This window comes from Myotis daubentonii, chromosome 19 (assembly GCF_963259705.1).
Source record: "Myotis daubentonii chromosome 19, mMyoDau2.1, whole genome shotgun sequence".
NCBI classification, from domain to species: domain Eukaryota; kingdom Metazoa; phylum Chordata; class Mammalia; order Chiroptera; family Vespertilionidae; genus Myotis; species Myotis daubentonii.
In genome coordinates this window covers 9395389-9413380 of record NC_081858.1, presented here as the reverse complement: position 1 = coordinate 9413380, position 17992 = coordinate 9395389, and the positions used below count along the sequence as shown (strand labels likewise).

At 46.7% G+C, this 17992-nt stretch overlaps 2 pseudogenes; both read left to right on the top strand.

Annotated features, from left to right (window-relative positions):
• Positions 1 to 3106: 3106 nt before the first annotated feature.
• LOC132222133 (ATP-dependent RNA helicase DDX39A-like) lies at positions 3107 to 4555 on the top strand (annotated as a pseudogene).
• A 585-nt stretch (positions 4556 to 5140) lies between these two features.
• Positions 5141 to 6676, top strand: LOC132221781 (tripartite motif-containing protein 75-like; annotated as a pseudogene).
• Positions 6677 to 17992: the final 11316 nt, after the last annotated feature.

Sequence of the window (17992 nt, the reverse complement as noted above, 5' to 3'; positions counted from 1 at the left end):
TGAAGATCCTGCCCCTCCAATGGGCACATTGGAAGGTTACAACATTTCCCCAGAACAGACAAGGAAAGGTCCTCAATGCCAGACATGAATTTCCAGGGCCCGGCCTGGTGCCCTACCCTCTACAGCTGGATGAGTGGGCTGTCCCAGGGTCCTGCCCTACACGGCTCCATCCACAGGCGGGGTGAGAGGGGGTGGGAGGAAAACCCAGGAAAGGAGCTCCTGGCTTCATATTTCTAGTATTCTGCAAACAGTTATTTTCCATTAACAATGTTGGTTAGGCAGCTGACAATTCACTGTCTTTCTAATATGAGTCTTCCTAAAGTAGGACATGGAAAAAATTTTAAAATTATATTGGAAAACCTTTTGAGAAAATATTTTTAAATAACTTTTTCTTGTTTGCAGTCTTATAATAAATTCAGTGATATTTGAGTTTCAACTCTAAAAAACAAAGAAAATTAAAACAGATGTTTTCTCCATCCCATTATTAATCTATTATGCTGACACTGACTAGAAGAGGGAGTAGCTATATTTCAAATAAAGCAAAATTCAGAGCAAGTTATCAGGGATAAAGAGGGGCTTTACATAATGAAGGAGTCATATCTAAGAACATAACAATCCTTAGTGCTCATGCATGTTACAGCATCAGATAGGTGAGGTGAAAACTGAGGGTGATTCGTCAGTTTCACCTGGCAGTTTTATAGTTGGAGACCTCAACACCCCTCTATCAGTGATTGACAGACCCAGCAGACAGGAAACTCAGCAAAGATATTTAAGCCAAACAACACCAATCAAGGAAATCTAATGAACGTTTATAGAGTACTTCACTCAGCAGCAGCATAATACACATTTCTCTGAGCTCACATGGAATGTTGACCAAGATGGACCACATTCTAGGCCATGGAAAAGCCAGACTCAGAGGAGGTGACAGGTTCCCTTGTCCATGATTGTGCAGGTATATAGTTGGCTGCACATATTATGAACAGGGGAAAGAACTTTGAGGGCATATAGTAGGGGCAGGTAGGCACAAAGAAGATTGTATGTCCACGTAGAACATCTCTTAAATATTCCACCTTAGGGTTTCCCATGCATATAAAGACCTAAGTCAGGGTTTGAGGGATGGGGACAAGGCTTAGCCATTACTCCTGAGTTGGAGGAATGAGGGGCAGTTACAAGGCTGGAGTCTTGCTCTTTAATCAGAAAGACAAAATAGTCCTAAGGAGTTTTCCAGAGAACACACACCATCCTCAATAGAGTTGGTTATACACATTGTGCATTTACTAAATACCACTTAATGATTCAATTTAAAATAGTTTTATGTTATATGAATTTAATTTTAAATGAAATGTAAATCCTCAATTTTAAAGCCTGAATTTAAAAACAAAAAATGCCTATTGGGGGCTGGATTTGGCCTGCAGGGCATCATTTGCCAAGCCCCAGTCTAGACTCCTGTGACGAAAAGTGTGGGCCATGGACCAGCAGCCTCACCTTAAGCTGGAGATCCTTAGAATTTGTAATCTCAGGCTCCATCCAGGCCCACTGAATCAGATGTGACTCAGGGGCCATAGATGGACTCACAGGGAGTACAGCTGGCATCCAGAGCTGGAAGAAGAGGCTCAGGGCAAGAGGGCTCCCTCACATATCCCCGCGACCCCTGACAACTCCCACAAGTACACATTCAATGTGGGCCTGGGGTGGGCAGAGCTAACATCCTTTGTGGGTCTTAATGATCTCCACCAATTCAAGGTAAAAATCTCTCTATATAAAAGCCTAAGCAACCAAATGGCTGAATGGTTGCTATGACGTGCACTAACCACCAGGGGACAATGCTCAACGACAGGATCAGGCTCCCTCCTGTCTCGATCGGGCCTGCAAGGATCATGCTGAAACCGGCTATCCAACATCCTCCGAGGGGTCCCAGATTGTGAGAGTGCAGGCCAGGCTGAGAGACCCCAGACACCGGGCCTCTAGTAAATAAATACATTGAGAGAAGACCTTGCATGAGTAAGGAACAGTAAGCAAGCTTAAAGGTTTGCATGACTTTAAGAGTCAACCATAAGGTTTCCCCCTTGGAGGGAAAATTTGGGAAACACACCTTATGTTCACTTTATACAATGTCTTTCTTCTGCTCTGGTCCACATGAAATTTGGTGAACCAAAAGCTAAAGTCCTTATTCTTGAAGAGTTCACAGTCTAGTTAGAGGCAGTTATGTACACAAATAAGATTGGTAGATCACTGGGATAAGTGAGACACTTTTCTTTCCGACCTGAGTTCAGGGAGATAGAGTTTAGTAACCAGCCCAGGGCCACCCAAGTAGTGTGAACTTAATACTTAGTCTTCACCTCTAGCTAAAATAGACTACGATGTGCTTCACAAAGTTCAGGAGAGGAGAGTTTTAGCTGTGCATAATACATTTGTACGTGTCTTTGCATTGGAAGGGAAAGTTTCAAATGGGGCTCACAGTATTGAAAACAAACTTCGATTATGCTAATTAATATCCCTCCCTAGTCCCTCCATCTCAGAAAATGGCAGCATTTATTTAACTTCCCACCTTCATTCCCATGAAATAAGCATTACTGTCTTTTTATAAAAAAAGATGGTATTGAAGCATAAGCACCCCCCAACCCCAGCCTAGATCAAAGGGCTCTGGTGGGAAATTTTCTTTCAGGAAGGGCAATGTACACCCCACTGCAAGTAACAGCCTTTTCATGGGAGCCAAAGGCAGAATGTAATTGGATAAAGAGGTGTAGCAACTTGCAGAACTTGCCAGGGAGGGAGCTGGAATCCTTTTGATAAGGTATCTGGAACAGACATTCCCCAAGTGAGAATACAAGAAGTCAGAAGTCTGCAATTGGAAGAGGGCCTGCACCGACCGACCATACAGGAGAGACAAGATGGCAGCGGAATAGGCAGATGCGTCCCAGGTCTTGTCCCGGAGCAAATGGAGTGAGCAGCAGAAACTAATAATACCCACCCCGAACTGGCGAAGTATACAGAGCTGGTGAGACAGTGTGCAGCCGGGAAGGGCAGAGTTCCCCTGGAAAGCTAATTAAAAATATGGGCTTGTGATCCAATGCAGGAGGCAGGAAGCACTCTAGCTCATTGTAGCCTCTCTGAGCACGCGGAGGCGAACGGGGAACCAGTATTATGGCGGAACAGGATGTGGAAAACGAGCTTCTGGATTATGAAGAAGATGAAGAGCCCCAGGCTCCTACAGAGAGCACCCCAGTACCCCCCAAGAAAGATGTCAAGGGGTCCTACGCTTCCATCCACAGCTCTGGCTTCCGGGACTTTGTGCTGAAGCCTGAGCTCCTGAGGGCCATAGTGGACTGTGGCTTTGAGCATCCATCTGAGGTTCAGCACCAGTGTACTCCCCAAGCCATCCTGGGCATGGATGTCCTATGCCAGGCCCAGTCTGGAATGGGCAAGACTGCAGTCTTTGTGCTGGCCACCCTACAGCAGATCGAGCCCGTCAATGGACAGGTGACTGTCCTGGTCATGTGCCACACTTGGGAGCTGGCCTTTCAGATCAGGAAGAAGTATGAGCGCTTCTCCAAGTACATGCCCAGTGTTAAGGTGTCCCTGTTCTTCAGGGGTCTTTCCATCAAGAGGGACAAAGAGGTGTTGAAGAAGAACTATCCCCACGTCATGGTGGGGACTCCAGGTCGCATCTCGGCACTCGTGCGGAACAGGAGCCTCAACCTGAGAAACATGAAGCACTTTGTGCTGGATGAGTGTGACAAGATGCTGGAGCAGCTGGACATGCGGCGGGACGTACTGGAGATCTTTCGCCTGACGCCACGCGAGAAGCAGTGCATGATGTTCAGTGCCACACTGAGCAAGGAGATCCGGCCCGTCTGCAGGAAGTTCATGCAAGATCCCATGGAGGTGTTGGTGGACGACGAGACCAAGCTCACGCTGCATGGGCTGCAGCAGTACTATGTCAAGCTCAAAGACAGCGAAAAGAACCGTAAACTCTTCGACCTCCTGAACGGACTAGACTTTAACCAGGTGGTGATCTTCGTGAGGTCGGTGCAGCGCTGCATGGCCCTGGCCCAGCTACTCATGGAACAGAACTTCCCAGCCATCGCCATCCACAGGGCCATGGCCCAGGAGGAGCGCCTATCATGCTATCAGCAGTTCAAGGACTTTCAGCGGCAGATCCTGGTGGCCACCAATCTGTTTGGCTGAGGGATGGACATTGAGTCAACATCATCTTCAATTATGACATGCCTGAGGACTCGGACACCTACCTCCACCGGGTGGCCCATGCCGGTCGCTTTGGCACCAAAGGCCTGGCTATCACTTTTGTGTCCCATGAGAATAATGCCAAAATCCTCAATGAGGTTCAGGGTAGGTTTGAAGTCGATGTGGCGGAGCTTCCTGAAGAAAGGGACATCTCCACATACATTGAGCAGAGCCGGTAACCACACACCTGACATCCCGGAGCCACCCTGCTTCCCACGTGCTGCTTCAAGTCCTCTTTCTAGGCGACAGTGGGGCTTTCTTTTTCTGTTCAAACACTGTACATTTGTGTAACAATAAATTTGTATTATGGAAAAAAAAGGTATCTGGAACAGTCAAACCCCAATCCTATTTTCTCATTGGAAAGTTCTTAAAATTTCAGTTAAGTGTTCCAACACAATCCCTTCTGCCCTTCCTATTGATGTATCCTGAGCCAATGACTAAATATTCCTAAACTGGAAGAAGTTGACGTTATCCAACTTGAAAGTGAATGCTCTCCCTCACGAGGAAGTGGAGGACACCTCATCCAGCTCTAGTTCAAGAGTCCTTCCACTAAGAGACCCACACCAAGGTTAAGGACAAAGAGAATCTTAAAAGCAACAAGAGAAAGACAGTTACCTACAAGGAAGTTCCCATAAGACTGTCAGCTGACTTCTCAAAAGAAACATGTCAGGCCAGAAGGAATTGGCATGAAATATTCAAAGTGATGAAAGCAAGGACCTACAATCAAAACTACTTTACCCAGCAAGGCTGTCATTTAATATTGGAGGAATAAAGAGCTTCCCACACATGAAAAAAGCTTTAAAAAGTTCATTACCACCACGCCAATATTACAAGAAATGTTAAAGGCTCTTCTTTATAACTATGTTCCTCTTTTCTTAAAGAATAAAATGGTGACATGTGGAGCAACACCCAACTGGGAAGGATGGTTGACATGGCCAAGCTCCTCCAGATCACAGGGGCCAAGGTGAAGCAGCAGGAAGAGAGGCGCTTGTGTGAGAAGCACAACCAGGCCCTGACCCTCTTCCGTGAGGAGGACCTAAAGCTGAAAGTCCTTGAACTGCTGATTGCGTGATAGGCGCTCCTCCTGGGCCATGGCCCTGTGGATGGCGATGGCTGGGAAGTTCTGTTCCATGAGTAGCTGGGCCAGGGCCATGCAGCGCTGCACCGACCTCACGAAGATCACCACCTGGTTAAAGTCTAGTCCGTTCAGGAGGTCGAAGAGTTTACGGTTCTTTTCGCTGTCTTTGAGCTTGACATAGTACTGCTGCAGCCCATGCAGCGTGAGCTTGGTCTCGTCATCCACCAACACCTCCATGGGATCTTGCATGAACTTCCTGCGGACTGGCCGGATCTCCTTGCTCAGCGTGGCACTGAGCCCCCTGTGCACTCAGCCCCTTGACCACCTGGGCCACCAGGTGAGGCCCATGGAGGAGGCTGCCTCTCATCACAGGCAAAAGCTCAGAAGTTACGCTGAGTCCCTGAAGAAGCAGGTGGCAGACCTTCAGGAACTAGTATCCACCCACGACAGGCAATGATCAGAACTGAGAGAAAAGGTGGAAAACCGGAGAGCAAAGTTAGCCTTTGAATATGAGAATGTGATAGAATCCGTAGAGTGTGAGCAAGAGGCAGTTCACTCAAGGCTAGTGCAGAAGAGAAGCACATTCTACGGAATCTCATTGCAAACAAAGCTGCATTTTCAGACCACATTTCCAAACTTAGAGTTCTATGAAAGGAGATGGCAGAGACGAGTGTGGTGTCAGATGGGAAATTGCTGATGAACATCAAGGGTATCCTCCACCGTTGAGATAACCTAGAACCTCCAGATGTCTATTGCTTGAAGTATAAGAGAGAAGAATTCAGTCTTCCTCCACAGTGGTCGGCCCTGCTGCAAATCATGCAGACATTTAGAGAAGTTACTCTGGATCCCGAAACTGCACATCCTAATCTGCTTGTGTCTGAGGATAAAAAGTCTGTAACATTTGTGAGGAAAAAGCAAGGAGTTCATCGGAATCCAAAGGGATTTGCAGTCGACCCAGTTGTCCTGGGTTCTGTAGGGTTTGACTGTGGCCTACATTACTGGGCGGTCCAGGTGGATGACAAGCCTGAGTGGGCCGTGGGGGTCTGTAAAGACTCCCTTTCCAAGGAGAGAAAGCAGCCCCTGCTCAGACAGGAGAAGAGATGTTGGATGATTCAGCTGAAGGATGGTGACTATGTGGCTCAAGGGCCTGTTCCTGTCACCCTTGTGCTGCAGGATATGCCCAGAGGGATTGGCATCTATCTGGACTATGAGTTGGGTCATGTTTCCTTTTACAGTTTGAATGACATGTCTAACATCCATTCCTTCAGGGATACATTTTCTGAGGTGCTCAAGCCTTACTTCTATATCGGATGTGATCCCAAACCTCTTACCATCTGTGCTTTAAGAGATTAGGAAGGATGAACTGTTACTTTGCCTCATTTTCTTCCTGTGATTTATAGGCAGTAGGTAGAATTTTTTTAATTATAATTTTATTGTTACTTTATTTTTTAATATATTTTTATAGATGTCAGAGGGAAGGAAGAGGGAGAGGGATCGAAACATCAGTGAAGAGAGAGAATCATTGATTGGCTGCCTCCTGCACACTCTCTACTGTGGATCCAGCCCCCAACCGAGGCATGTGTTCTTAACTGAATTGAACCCAGAATCCTTCAGTCCACAGGCTGAAGCTCTATCCATTGAGCTAAACCAGCTGGACCTTATTTTTACTTTATATATATATTGTTGAAGGTATTACCTGGTTTTTGTGGGTAGAATTTTATATACAGGTATCAGTGATCCAGCATCAACATTTTTTCTTTGGTTGTATTGATTTTTAGAGAGGGAAACATCAATGTGAGAGGGCGCCATTGATTGGCTGCCTCCAGAATGCACCCATGCCCTGACCCAGAATCGAACCTGCCCACCCTTTGGGTTCATGGGAGAATTCTCCAACTAACTGAGCCACACTGGCCAGGGTTGGCACCAATATTTTATTAAAAACACTTCTGTGATTTGAATATTTGTTCTGTCTTTCTCTCCCCCTTTCCGCCCCCCCACGATTTTTCTTCAAGAGCAAGGTGTGTGGGAACAAATGGAATTGTGGAGAATTTGGAATATTGATTGATCAATTCTTTCTGAAGTGCTTCTGAAATTTTGGATTAGAATGTTCATTATAAGGCACAGTTCAATAAAGTTTTTGTATATTTAAAAAAAGAATAAAATGGTGATAAATATGTACTATCAATAGTCACTTTAAATGTGAATGGCTTAAATTCTCCAATCAAAAGACATAGGCTAGCCGAAGAATAAGAAAACAGGACTCCTTCCATCTTTGAGGGTGATCAAGTCTCAGAAACACCAGTTAATAGGCTGGGTTGGCTTGTTTGCTGGCCTCTTTCCCCCAGGAAGGAAGGAGAGATTGAAAATCTATTTCATACAGGGCACCCAGCCCCTCTGAAAAGACCATCCTTCTTGCAGGAATGGATAGATGAACCTCTTTAAGAAACACCTGCTTCATTACAGCAACATCAGATGAGAACCAGAGGCAAAGGGTGATGATCTTCCAGAAGAGAAAACTGCATTACACCTTTAAGCTTGCTTACTGTTCCTTATTCGGGCTAAGAATCTACACACATGCACCACTAGGTGCTCCAGGGAAGCACACATGGAGGGGAGATGTGGCAATCCCCCTTTCTGCTTCTCCAAAAGCAAGCATCTGCCGATACAAACACCAGGGCTTCCCCCTGAAGCCAATCTAAAACACAAATGGCCAACAAAATGAGCTTTTAGGAGTCACCTATTTCAACCCTTAAGCAGTACGTCTGGGTTTTATGAGCAAAATTCAAACTCACGGCCAGGCGATTTCAACAAGTTGCTACATCTCTTTATCCAAGTTCCTTCTGTGCCATCTTTCCTTCCTCCTCTTCCCTCCCGGGGCTGGGACTCTGAGGTGAACTTCCTTTTCAGTTTGGGAACTGTTCCATTTCCTCTCCAGCTGGTCTCAGCAGTGGGGGAGAGGCAAGGAGGGGGGAGAAGAGACTCAGGTTAGCCTGCAGCCCAAGATGGGGCTGACAGGTAAGGGAAGGCCCTGATTTATTCTCCTATCCATTGTGCAGACCATCTGTCCTCATTAACTTGCACAGGTTTATGGGTTTTTAATCTTTTCCACATACACGCACTATATGAACATTCCATATTGGGTTTTTTAATAGTCAGTGTACTTTTATGTCCTGTTTGTTGGCCTCCGAATTATGACCTGGGACACTTACTATATTTGTTCCAGCCCTTCCACCAATGAGCAAAGAGTTCTTCCCGCCAAACACCAAGTGGCGTCAGGAGCTAAATCAAACACTAACCCAACAAGCATTGCTGGAGCCAGATGGAATCTCTGCCCCCAAATCTGCGAACCTGTGTCCAGAAGCCCAAAGCCAGCCAGGTATGCTTCAGACTACAAGCCTAGGAGGCTCGCTCCTTCAACTCAAAACTAAAGAAACACAAAAACAAAAACACCCAAAACTCTAAAGCAGAAAATCATGAAGATGAGGAGGGTAAAGAAGAAAAAGAACCAATGATTGATCAGGGATGGATAAAGGACAGGAAACTTGACTTTCTAATTAAAGTTCAGGCATAAGAGCTGACTCAGTAATGCCAGAAGGAAAAGATATATTTGTCCTGCTTAATTAGTACCTCAAGGACCTCCTCTCCCACCGTGACCTTGACAACTACCTAGAGCAGGGCTTCTGAGAGCAATTGGCTGAGGGACACAGGGTGGCAGAGTGCCTTGCTCAAAAGCTCAGCCCAGAAACTATGAAGATCATGAAGAACAAGAATCCTTGAGCCCAGGGAGCTGCAGGAGAAGAAAGTGAATGAAGTCGTAAAAGACCCCCTAATCCGTGGTCAGCAAACTGTGGCTCTCGAGCCACATGCGGCTTTTTGGCCCCTTGAGTGTGGCTCTTCCACAAAATACCACGTGCAGGCGCACGTACAGTGTGATTGAAACTTCGTGGCCCATGCACAGAAGTCGGTTTTTGGCCTGGGCGAGTCAATTTTGAAGAAATACTGTTGATATTTAGCTCTGTTGACTAATGAGTTTGCCGACCACTGCGCCTAAGTGAACTGTCTTTAACTCCTGGTTGCCATGATCTGTCTGGCTCCAGGGAACCTCTCAGAAGCACTGCCTTTCCGTTTGATGAACCTAAAAGTCTGCAGGGCTCTGGGTGTAGCCAGTGACTACGCCGATTATAAAACAGATCGACCCCAAAACAAAACCAAAAAACAAACCCAAAAATCCTTCAAAATATCAAATCCCACATTACTTTGCTCACTGTGATTGGCAGGTCCCCAAAGCCGGGCACCCCAGCAACTAAGGAGACCCCACTTTCCCTAAATTCAATTACTTATCACCCTATTTAACATTTAGGTTTAATGTTTCTCCACTTTCAATGAGAATTTCTAGAAAGCTGCCTTGGGTGTGAAAATATGAACGTTTTGTCCAGAATCTGAGGACAAGTTTTTAATTCGATCTCAAGAAAAGAACCTGAACTGTTTCCATTAAGTTGGTCTTTCAGATGTCATGACTCTCCCATGCAGAATAAGTTACACAGTTCTGCCATCTTCTGCGTTTCTTTCAGGAGAGGGGACAGCCTTTCCCATTCTGATGTGATCAGCTTAAAGTGACAGTTAAGGGATTCCCCTGGAATATAAAGTCACTTGAACATGAGGTGGCCCTTCTTTATCTTAAAACATGGTTTACAGCCCTGGCCAGTTTGGCTCAGCGTAGAGAGTGTCCGCCTGTGGACTGAAGGGTCCCAGGTTCGATTCTGGTCAAGGGCATGTACCTTGGTTGCGGGCACATCCCCAGTGGGGGGTGTGCAGGAGGCAGCTGATCGATGTTTCTCTCTCATCGATGCTTCTCTCTATCCTTTCCCTTCCTCTCTGTAAAAAATGCAATAAAATATATTTAAAAAACACACACAAACAAACAAAAAACATGGTTTACAGTCAGGTACAATTAAAGGCTTTTCTTGACCAAGGACTCAAGTGGAACATGAGTTAAATTTGCATCGCAGGGACTTAATTTTTTCTCATGTCATAAGTTAGCACTCAGGATCCTGGTTCCACTGTTAACCCAGAAGTAGTTTGTGGTTCCTGAGACTAGTTTACACAGCATTAAATACTCGTTTGCAGAACTTTTCAGAGCTTTCAATATGCTAATATGCATGTGAACCTCCAAGAGAAGAATACGACATATAGCATTCCCTCAAACTCACTTGGCGTCTGAGACCTTTTCTCATGCTGCAGAGCAGCTCAGTTCCAGGACCCCATGAACTCTTCTGAAAATGATGGAACTGCTTTTGCAGATCCAGAGCAGAGGATAGGTATGGGTAAGTAGTTTACCCACAACCAAGGCAGCTTCAGGCCCAGGTCAGACACCAAGTGCAAGGCTCCTCTACGTACTCTTAGCCTTTTTGCTGCAGAGGCTGCTTCACGACGATTTATTCTGTGTGCCCAACGAGAACATTTCACACAGGCAGGGACTCCCCTAAAACAACAAGTGGTGTCAGGAGCTAAATCAAGCATTAACCCAGTAAGTGTTGCTGGGGCCATATGGAATTTTGGCCCCCAAGTCTGTCTCTTCTGCACCTAAAACCGTCTCCAGAATAGGCCAGGCATTCAGTTATTGGTTGAGTGGTTTACTCCACTATAAGATGTCTAGACTTCAATTCAAAAATATTTGGGACCACATTTTTGTATTCTTCTCTAACACAATGCTGTTTTAAAGCATCTTGAACAAATATTTTGGAAGCAAAGATCTCAGGAGGTCCTTGAGGTGATGATTGGGTAGGACAGTGTCCAAAGGACCAGGCTTAGTTATTGTTCTTGGCAACAGCTCTCATGATTTCTGATTGCTAGAGGCCTGAGAAGAACATGGTATATGCTTTGATGCTCTCATCTCACAAGCATTTGCACAGCCACCCACCAGAGTCACCACCACCCAATGGAACATGGTGGCCTTCAGTGTCAGAGGGCAGTGTCCTCAAAGCTGAAGGATGACCCAGGTGCAGGCATTACAAGGAAGAAGCCTGAAGTCCTGTGGAAGAAATCGAGGCTATTCAGCCTGAAGGGAAGAAGTTAGATCTGCCTGACTCAGATTAGGGCTACTGGGCAGCTTACTATTGCCACCCACGATGCAGAATCTCCAAAGACCTAAAGATAGACAGTCATTCCTTTTATTGGAAAGCAAGTCCCAAGAGGTTAAGTGACTTAAGCTAAGACTCAGCTATTGGTAACAAAACTCAGACAAGAGCTCCTGTCTGAGGGTCAGGCAGGTCTCCTTCCCAAAGCACAATTGCTCTGAAGGACAAGGAAGAACTTGACCTCCTATCAGAAGATGCACTAACTTAAGACTTTCCCAAAACTTGGATCTGTAAATCTGAGACCACCTTTGTCTTTGGTCTCAGCTTTCTACTCTCCAGCCTCTTATCCATGTTGAAGTTGGGTGGGGATAGGAAGTTACACAGCCTGGCTCCCTTTCACTCCACTGGAGATTTTCAGAGAGAGACCAAACATGACAGCCCCCAGGCTAATCCAGTAGAGCCACAAATCAAGCAAATGCCACCTGGGTGGAGGACTGAGGACTGAGGCTTGTTATGAGCAATACTCGTGCAGTTCGGGCTTGTAGCTGCCCCGGACCACAGTGTTGAGAAGGATTCTTACACCCAGTTAACCAAGGACTAGTGCTGTGATGGGTCAGCACTGGCCCCAGGAGGAACAGTGGCAGGTTTGCTGTGAGCATCAGACAGCAATTTCTCAGCCCGTTTTACACATAAGAAAAATTAGGGCTCAGGACTGAACTTAGGGTTGACCTCCCTGCTTTTCCTATAGCACTGCCCCAGGTCTTCAAACTAGTTCCCCTAAGAACATAGAGGGAAAGCAAAGGGCCGCAACAACCAAGTTGTGACTATCCTGATGAGGGGAGAAGGAAGTGAGGTACAGTGGGGCCTTGACTTACGAGTGTCCCCACTAGCGAATTTTTTGAGATACCAGCTGTCTCTCGGCTGATTTTTTGCATTGAGTTGATAGAGTAATTTGAGTTAACGAGCTCCTTAACGAGCTCCTTAATGAGCTCGGTCTCGGAACGAATTAAACTCATAAGTCAAGGCCCCACTGTATTGACATTTGGCTTTCCTGACACTTTTTTTTTTTTACTATTTTATTGACTTTTTACTGTTTTATTGATACTTGACAGGAACTACTCCTTCTGACCCAAAGGGGGCAGCACTCACCCAACATAGGGAATTTCCCAAGAGAAAGTACTAAAACAATTTTAAGAGGGAAAAAACAAACCTGTACTCATTCCCTTATTATTCCCTTATTAGTGGAATTATTCTCATGGCCACAATCAGCCAAGTGGGTGGATGCTGGTGGGTGGATGGATGTCAGGAAAGGTTGGGTCTGTTATTTTACTGCCCATGGTATAAGTTGTGGATAGTGACAGAAATAACAATGCCAGTCTGAGCAAGTGGAATTTTCAAAAACACTTTGGACAGCATTAAACTGGAGGGGAGAAGGCAGCCTTTATTTAAAAATAAAAGTCTCAGAAGGCAGCCCTCGTGGTGAATGGGATGTCTGGTTAATGTTACTTCCCTCTTGGCTTTGAAGGCTGCATGGACAAAAAGGCACGGTTATCCCAGTAGAACATCCTTAGTTCCCGATTAGGAGGCTCTTCAGTCCCGGAAGCTCCAACATCTATGTTCCAGCCGCTGGGGACAGTAGGGAGATAAGATCCCTGTCCTCAAGTGAGTCTAGCAAGGATCATAAGCCGCAGGTATGATAGGCATCTTATATGCCCCACCAAGACTTCCATGCCATACGCACACACCCCATATACCAGTAAGCCCTTGGGTGTGAGAGAACACATGTGTGTAAAATGTCACTCCTGTGACTGTTATGTGGCACAAGGGAGACGGGCTGTCCTGGGTGAGCCTGACCTAATCACATGTGCCCTTTAGACATTTGGGTCTAGACCTTGTAAATATACCAAGTCAGGTATTCAAAGCACGAGAAAAGATTCACAACGTACCAGCTTGTTGAAGATAGAGGGGTCACATGGCAACGGATGCAGGAGGCCTCTAGGAGCCAATGTAAAAGCCATCAAAGGAAGGAACCTCACCTTACCCTGCATAGAACTGAATTATACCAAGAACAGCTTGAAAGACAGTTTGTCTCCAGTCTCCAGATGAGATCCACAGTCCAGCTGACACTTTAATTTCAGCCTGGGGTAGAGCAGAGAACCCAGCCTCAATGTGCCTGCTCAGTACCTGAACAAATAGTCAATGTATTTCTTCAGCTTAACACCCACATTTAGCCTTACCCGGTTTGGCTCAGTGGATAGAGCGTCGGCCTGTAGACTGAAGGGTCCCTGGTTCGACTCTAGTCAAGGGCACATGCCTGGGTTATGGGCTCAATCCCCAGTGGGGGTGTGTGCAGGAGGCAGCTGATCATTGATGTTTCTATCTCTCCCTCTCCCTTCCTCTCTAAAATCAATAAAAATATAGTAAGAAAACACACACCCACATTGACTATCTTTCAGTCTCCATGGGTCAGGAATCCAAGCACGGCATAATTGGGTCCTCCATTTTGGGTGGGTGTATTTTAAACTGCCAAGTTCATTATGCAGCAGTAGAAAGTTAATACAGAGTGCTTGCGTGACCACAATACGTGCTCTGGAGAAAGACCACAGCATGTGCAAGGAAACCAAAGGTGGGCTGTGGGGATGCGGGGCATCCTCTCTCAAGTAACACTCTTGGAATGCCACATGGTGCTCAGTCTCTACACATAATCAAGCCACCACCAGAGGCTTAAAGTAATGGCTAACGAGATGCATAGGTTAGTTCATCCAACTAAGGTAAGGTTAGAAACGGTCAGAGCACACATATGGAGGGCTTCCGTTAACCAACATCCAACCAGAATATCCATTTCTGTTATTGTTATCCATCTGTTAAGTGAAGCCTATGTCATTGAGCCACGTAGAGGCTTTTGGGGAGACACAGTTGACATCTCCCCAGCCTGAGCTGAGGCCAGTTCCTCTCATCAAACACTGAGCTTCTAAGTCTGGCTTTACAACTGGTCCCCTGAGAAAGGCCTAATACAGTGATGGCGAACCTATGACACGCGTGTCAGAGGTGACACGCGAACTCATTTTTTTGGTTGATTTTTGTTAAATGGCATTTAAATATATAAAATAGATATCAAAAATATAAGTCTTTGTTTTACTATGGTTGCAAAGATCAAAAAATTTCTAGATGTGACACGACACCAGGGTTAAGTTAGGGTTTTTCAAAATGCTGACACGCCAAGCTCAAAAGGTTCGCCATCACTGGCCTAATAGGTTAATCTGGAAAAAGAACCTAATATTTGAGGATCTACAATCGAGTGTCCACAACAGGCCAGGAGCTTTAAGCCAGTTTGCTCATAGGAAAGGGTGCCCTTTCTGGGGGGAAAGTGGCAGAGGGAAGAAGGAATTTGGTATGTGAAGCTTTGTCTCACACCTCATCCTTGGTGTCTCTTACTTCAAAGGAAGGCCCCTTGTAAGGAGGGCCAGACAAGTAAACCTCACAAGCCCAGCAGAGGTAAAAGACACCTTTGAGAAAGAGATCAACCAACACTGTATGCATAGAGCAAGGCCTCAGCAAGCTTCTGGGGTTATCTGGGGCCTGAAGTCGAAGACCAGCTGAGCCTGCTGAAGACTGGGTTTGTCTAATTCAGAAGTTTGACTCCAACTAATGCAGTGGATGCATATGACCTTAAGAGTCCACACTTATGGCCAAAACATTCCTCCCATTCTACAGACAACCTGAGGCTCAGCCACCTCTGAGCTTCTCCCCTCTGTTCTAGAAAACACTCCAGGATCTTATGCTTGCCCTCATTGCTTCCATCTGTGAAAGGCCACGGCCAGCGTGGCTTTTGGGTTCAAAGGTTTGGAGAAAGAGCTGACACACACAAATTGACACACAAGACGAAATATTAATTTTGAAATTATGGGGGGAAGCCAGGGGAAGACTCAACTGTAGAAGTCAAGTTCCATTGAGTCTCCGTTCCCAGCTGCTTTTATTTACTAGAATACACAATTGCCTTTTAGGAGTGCAAACAGACACATCAATGGTAATGTTTAGTAAACAGTAAGATTGTCAGGTTTTGGGGGAGTTTGCTTTAGGCCATTGAGTCACCAGTAGGTAATACAATGTAAATATTCACCCTGTGAATATCAAAAGGAGTCCTGGCCAGCATTCTGCTGGACTCCTCACATTTATATTAATTACCCTTGATCTTGGTTTCCAGCATCCATCAATGTATTCCTCCCCTATGTTAACTGCTGGGAAGACCAACCAAGAGGAGCCACCCTTCAGTGTTCAGTCCACTTGGACCTGCATCAGGCTCTGCTCTATTTGGCCTCTAGGTCCGGGCAATGGCCCCTCCCTCTGTTTGGAAGGCTTACATACTCACTGGACTTCCTGGGACTTAATGTCATGAGAAAGCCCATAGTAGACTGACTACCTAAGAAGGTCTCCCAGAAGAGATCCATTGTTGCATGAAAGGCGTTTGTCCCTCTAAACCTACCCCGACCCCAGTTAGATGGGGCTGGGACTCTTTCGGGGCAGCTGGCACATGCTCAAGTTCTGGAAATAAATGAGAGCAGATACCACTTCATAGAAGTGAGACAGATGCTAGAGCAAGACACAGAGGAAGGGCCAGAAGTTGAAGCTCACAGAAAGTTGGATTGGACTTGACTGGTCCTGCAGCTTGCCTTCGCTGAAACCCAGGTGCACGTGCTTCTGTCTTGTCTGCTGGAGCATCATTCCGATTCTGAGACCACCCTGCACATCGTCCTGACAGCGGCCCCATCCTCCCTCTGGTTCTCAATCAATGCCAGGCCAGAACTCAGCGTCGGGCATCCATTATTTATACCTAGTGGGAGCCGAGTTACTCAAAGCATCAATGAATCAATGAATGCAGATGTTTCAACAGGGCCCTCCGTCAATACATAGGCGGAGGGCAGATTAAACAAAGGGCAGGAGGAGAAGAGAGGACTGAAGATTCAGGGCGACCAGTGCAGGCCCAAGTCAGGATCTGGGCTGCAGGCGTAGCTCAGACCTTCATCAGGTATAGTAAGTGCCCCCTTATCCACGGAGGATGCTCGAATCATGGATAGTACTGAACCCTATATACACACTTGTTTTTTCTATTCAATCCTACCTACCCAATCCTTTCATCTCACTGTGCCCAACATAAAAGAGGAACATAAAATAGAATGAAAACAATACACCGTAAGAGTTACGTGCACGTGGTCACTGTGTTTCAGGGGACCCCTCGCCGAATTCTTCCTAGAGGCCCCACGCTTCCTGGCTCAACAGGTCGCCATCAGTTGAACCATTTTCTCTTTACATCTTCCACTCACACATTCAACGCCTCCGACATCTTAATAACTAAGCACTTAGCACCGTGGCCGGCACTTGGGCGGTTTGCGGCGCCACAGCGGGACCGGCACAGACTTTCCCTTCTGGACAATTCGGTGGATAGAAGGTTCATTCTTACCTTCAGCTTCGCAACCTCCGCCTGCCATTCCCCGCTTTCTCAGCATGCGCTTTTGTTTCCCTCCAGTCGAGAACTTTTACCTGGTCACTTAAAAGGAAGCACTTTTCGGCTGCTTCTCTCGGGCGTGTCCGCACTGCCCACGCGCCTAGTCTCGCTTTGGGGACGTTATTAAGTAAAATGCGGGTGACTTGACCCCAAGCACCGGGACACCTCAGTGGGTCGCCCACCAGCGCGGCTCCTGAGTGACAAGTGGGCGGGGAGCATGCGCAGCGCGGCGCCGCTGGAGGGGGCGGGGTCACGTCCTCCGGCGATAGAGCCAAACATCGCGAGATCTCCTCACGCTACTCAGAACTGGCGCGCACTTCAGAAGGTACAGTTATTTCTGGAATTTTCCATTTAATATTTTGGAACTCTGTGGCCCCGAGGGTAACAAACCGCAGGGGAGGGAACCGCGGGTGAGGGAGGACTCGTCGGTTTCCCCAGAGAGGCCTTGGTTTCCCCCAAATGTACCAAGGGGCCTCAGGCCGCTGTCCAAGGACCCTTCCAGCGCTCATCTTTTTAACTATTAGAAAAAAAAAAAAAGACTTGAAGAGGAAGTTTCCAGGGCCCGTTCCCAAGAACAGCCAGCAATGGCCAACGCAGTTGAAACCGGCTCGTTTAACTAGCTCAGGCGCCTTCTGAAGTCGAGTTTTGGAAAAGCCATTATTTTTACAACATAAACGATGACTCACATACCCGGAGGCCACCGAGCCCGGATCATGCTTTCCATGATCAACATGGCTTCGCAGGCGTGTCTGCCGAGGGTTACGGATTGATCTCATTTTTAGGTTATAAAAAGCAATCCGCGATCCGTTCCGAGGAGAGGGTTTGGCAAGTGGAGGCCTTGGGGGGGTCGGGGGTTGGGGGGGGGGGGGCGATGTCTCGGCAAAGGCTCGCGTCTTTCTAGCGTTTCCTCCGCGGAAGGCTCGGTGGGTTTGGTATCGGAGTCCAGGGTTTGCTGCTGCGAGTGGAACGGGAGCTTTGACCATAAGCCTAGCAGGCACTTGGGTTTTTTAGTTTTGCCATTACGAGCCTTTGTTCATAAATCTCTTCAGTACTCGAGGGCGAGGCTTCGGTTGTTGGCGTCGCTTTTTT